Here is a 4,548-nt window from a genome sequence, read left to right as displayed (position 1 = left end):
GGGGGGGGGGGGGGGAGATTAAAGTTGAGTTATTTCAAATATCAACGTAGTTGGAAACTAACAATAGAATGTACCAGGTAAACTTTAAGATGTTGTACCTGATTTTCTAATATTATATATAAGTAGTAAATATTTATGTAATATCTGAATGGAGAAAAGAAGATAAGGGGCCATTTAGTTAATTTAGATGTTTATGTATTTATCTTGGGGAAAATTTACAAAAGGATCTACCAGGTAAACTTAGATGTGATACAATTGGTTTTTATATTCGATGACGATCTTCACAAACCAAGGATGGTTTCTATTGTCACAGTAGTGTTCAATGAAATGATATAAGATATCTTTATTTGGTTTCTTGGTAAAGGATGTTGTGATGACTGATACAGTTACAAGGCCGAGCATGCACTGCCCCGGAAGCGACACATAATTCTGCATAATGGTTTCTATTAGACTTTTTAGTAGTATTTCATAGAATTGCCCTAGGTTTTTAATGTGCTCTGTAACTCTGAAATATCGTTAATTCAGAGTCCACCTAGTGTAAGCAAAAATTTTAGATGATTCTTAGAGTGGACTACATTCTTTTTCGCCCAAAACCAGTCACATTTCTATTAATTGTCTGTTCACAAAGGATCAGCAATCTTGCTCAACTATTTTTTTACAATACTGTGTAACAGTGTATCACAAGAGCCGAATTCTAGTTTGATGTTATGTAGTTAAGACTACATAATAAAACATGCACACACAAAACCACAAAAATGTGGTGGTTTTTCACCACCAAAACACCTTTGACTTGGAAATATTCGTATTTTTTTTACCTTGTGATTTTTGAATTCTGAATAATTATTTCTCCGTATAAATGTGGAGTTTCTATGTGTATTAATATTAATATTTTGACAAACCGGTCCTATATAATTGTAAGATTGGAAAATTTGTTTTCTGAATTTGGGTTTTGATGGTTTAATGTCGGTTTTCACATTGTTGTTTTAGTGTATTTTTGTAAGATAAGTTTTATATTAATAGTTTTAGTAAAAACGAGTTTAAATTGATGACTGTTTTAATTTCATTCTCAAATTTTGTTGAAAATTTTACGAACAGGAAATACAGTAAATTGATTGGATCATTTGCCTTCATTTGATTTGATTTCAAACAAATCTTGATTATTTTTTTTATCTAAAATACACGATATACAATATTCTTTTTAATTTTGAGTGCAGTCAATGAAGAGAAAAACAAAACAAGATTTTTTAATTTGAATTATATTTAAGGATTTATGATTGGCTAATGACGTTATAATGCTACATTGTTATATATTTTAATACTTCAAACACAACATTGTGATATATTGTACAACATTGTATCGATATTTCCAGCTGATTTCCTTCGAACTCAACACATATCACTTTACCTTAATATTTTATCAGAGTTAAAATAAATACACACATTTCTTGTAAAAAATAGAGAATTTGACAATTGATAATAATAAAATATTCATCAGTAACTATGGAATATTGACACTGTTACCAAGGTTACGTTATTAATATTGTAACAAAAGTGTCAATAAGTCACTTATCTAGCTTCATATCTTCTGTTTGCTAGTGAGCCATGTCGTCTTGTGCAGATAATTTATATATTTCTATTTGCATTGTCTTCATGTTTGATTCAGCTAGGTTTTATTTCCAATTTTGTTTGTCTCTGGTTAATAACGACAGGTAAACTAGGACAAAAAAAACTTAAATGTACGTGCATTATCATGTAAAGTTCCATTTATTTTTTCGACCCAGACATTAAGAAGATATGCTCTCGCATCTTTAGATAACTCAAGTTGTTTTTTAAGACGATAAGGTACACTAAAGATGGAGAAGTAACTGGTATCAAAATATTTAATTACAAATGGGTCTTACGTTCAATATTTTAACAGAAAAACAAAAAAGCAAAAATACAATGAATTTATTGCAATGTTAAGGAACGAAGTGTCAAATTGAAAATAATTAGACCTCCCCTAATAAATAAATATATTTTCAAATCAATTGAATTATTTGACCTCTCTTGCACTAACAGTTTGATTCAGAAAGTTCGTTTTTTAATTTTCCTTAAATCAAAGAAAGATATGATTCTACAGTAAAACTTGCTTGAAATTGTCAATTTTGATTGAAACAAAAACTGGAAGATTATCAATAAAGGATCAAAAACAGAAATTGTACAATTTAATTTTTCCAAATTGTAATAATCTATTATTCAGTCGATTTTATCATATTTTTGTCGCTTTTCACCCAATTTCTGACAATTTCTCTCCACAATGTGTTGTTCCAATGATCAAATTACAGAAAATCTAAATATTTCATTTCAATATTCTCAATAAATTGATATTTCTACTGATAAAAGTCTTCAAAGAATGAGATTATTACAAATTTTAATTATTTAATTATTTAATTATTTAATTATTTAATTGGATTATTAGCACACTAACTTAAAATAGTATTTATTTATTTGAGTAATAAGAAACAATAAGAATTGTTGAAAAATATGTAAAAAAAAAAGATGAGCAGTTTGAAAAATGACATTTAAAGAAAAAGATACCATAAGTTGACAATGTTCTGTTTATCATTTTGTTGAATTGTAAAGTTTATTAACTGACTGCCAATATCAAACGACCACTCAGTACGTAGAACTTCTAGTATGACCAACAACAGTCCGGGGCGATTCTAGGGACCACGGAGTCGTCAAGGGGACTAACAGCAATCTCTAGTTGTAAGATCCTAAAATCTCATTTCTATGGTGGTCATACCCCCCGCTCCTCTCAACCCCCCTCTGGTATAAAACGTCACTGACTCCACACCCTAATTTACCGCCCATATCGTTTCCACTTGTAACCAGCCCTTTTACTACTTCATCTTCTGTCAAACCCCCAAATTAATAGTGTAACATTATACCGCCATTTATCTCTAATATCAACAATATTTACTGCGGGCCTTTACTTTAAACCAGACGACAACGGATTAGGCGCGAAAATTGAAGTGACGTCTGATGTGACGTCTAGTGCAGACGACAATAGGATGCTAAGTATACTTAATCTTAGATAAACAATTCTAACAAATTTCCAGCTTTAAATATTCAGGCATTATTAAAGTTGTTTTATTTTGCTATAAAGTGTATTTTGAAGATGATGGATTGAAATCTAACACCAACAACATGTCGTCTGTAATATAAACAAACTTATCTTTACATTTTACACAGATTTTATATTCTAAATTATGAAATTCTTGTGAGAAATGTTACAGTTTCAAAACGTGAAAACATATCGAATGTTTCCAACTAATTTTCCTAAGTAAAAATTTCACATAAGACTATTGTTTTCCCTGTTTTCGTAGCACAAAAAACAACAAATGTTAAGAAAATAAATATTAATGTTTTATTTAGTCAAATTTCCAAACTCTGTCTCTGTCAAACTTTAACGTAAACCAATAAATAAATAAGTCCAAATCAAAGTTGAATGTCTCTGTTGAAAAATGAAGAAAGTTTTGTGGACCAAAAGACAAAGTTTGTTTTATGGATCTTGGGCAAAATTACGAAGAAATATAATCTTAAAAATCCGATTCTTGAGAAATAACAATTTTTTTCCGTTTTAGTGATATTGGTTTATATGGGTCTGTATAAGGTTACAAATATATAGTTTTTGTCGATTTTCTCAAAAAGCTGATAATATTTTCCTGTTCTGATAACAATAGCAAGGTTGACTGAAATTGAAAATATATTTTCCCACATAAAATAAAAAAATATAGAATAACAAAATATTGTGGTAACCTGTGACAAAAATTTCATTAAAATAAAGAAAGACTGTATTCTTTGTCTATTTATTGATTGTTATTTATATAAAAAAAAATACAGGTAAATCATTGATTAAATACGAGTAAACTGTCTGGTAAACTGTCAGGTAAAACCAGGTAGGGATATTGAAGGGTATTTGAAGATTATTGAGGTATTTTAGGGATTAAATTCAGGGTCATTAGGGCTCTAGTGGAGCAGTGAAGTGAAATGAAATTATTTATAATTTATATATAAATTGATAAAGTAGATAAATTTATTTTCTGAATTTATCCTAGCTTTTGAGAAATAACTCCGTAAACAAACCGCGATTTAAGGATTATCAAATGTAGAATTTCTACTAAAACGACACAAAGAATCTTTGAAGAAATCATAACAATGGGTATATACATCCAGCCTTGAACATTTAGACTAATGTTAAAACAATTTCAAACAATGATTTACTCTTTATTTATTAATATAAATTTATTTTGTTCATTCTCTGATTGAACCTTCAGTTATTTTTAAGCTTTTTTCACATGACTGTATTCCAGTAATATTATATTATAATATATTATCGTATTGTAAAAGATATAAGTTCAATCCAAAGAATCAGATTAAAATTCAGTTCGAAATCGAAATCTTGTTGGGACTTTTTAAGCAATGAAAATGTTTATTCCAAAGAGAAAAAAAACAGATGTCCTGTTTTTTCTGAACCTATTGGGCCATACTGATGATTCCCTACAC

This window comes from Lottia gigantea, assembly GCF_000327385.1.
Source record: "Lottia gigantea unplaced genomic scaffold LOTGIsca_15, whole genome shotgun sequence".
Taxonomy (NCBI): domain Eukaryota; kingdom Metazoa; phylum Mollusca; class Gastropoda; family Lottiidae; genus Lottia; species Lottia gigantea.
The sequence above is the reverse complement of the archived record's forward strand: the minus strand, read 5'-3'. Positions refer to the sequence as shown.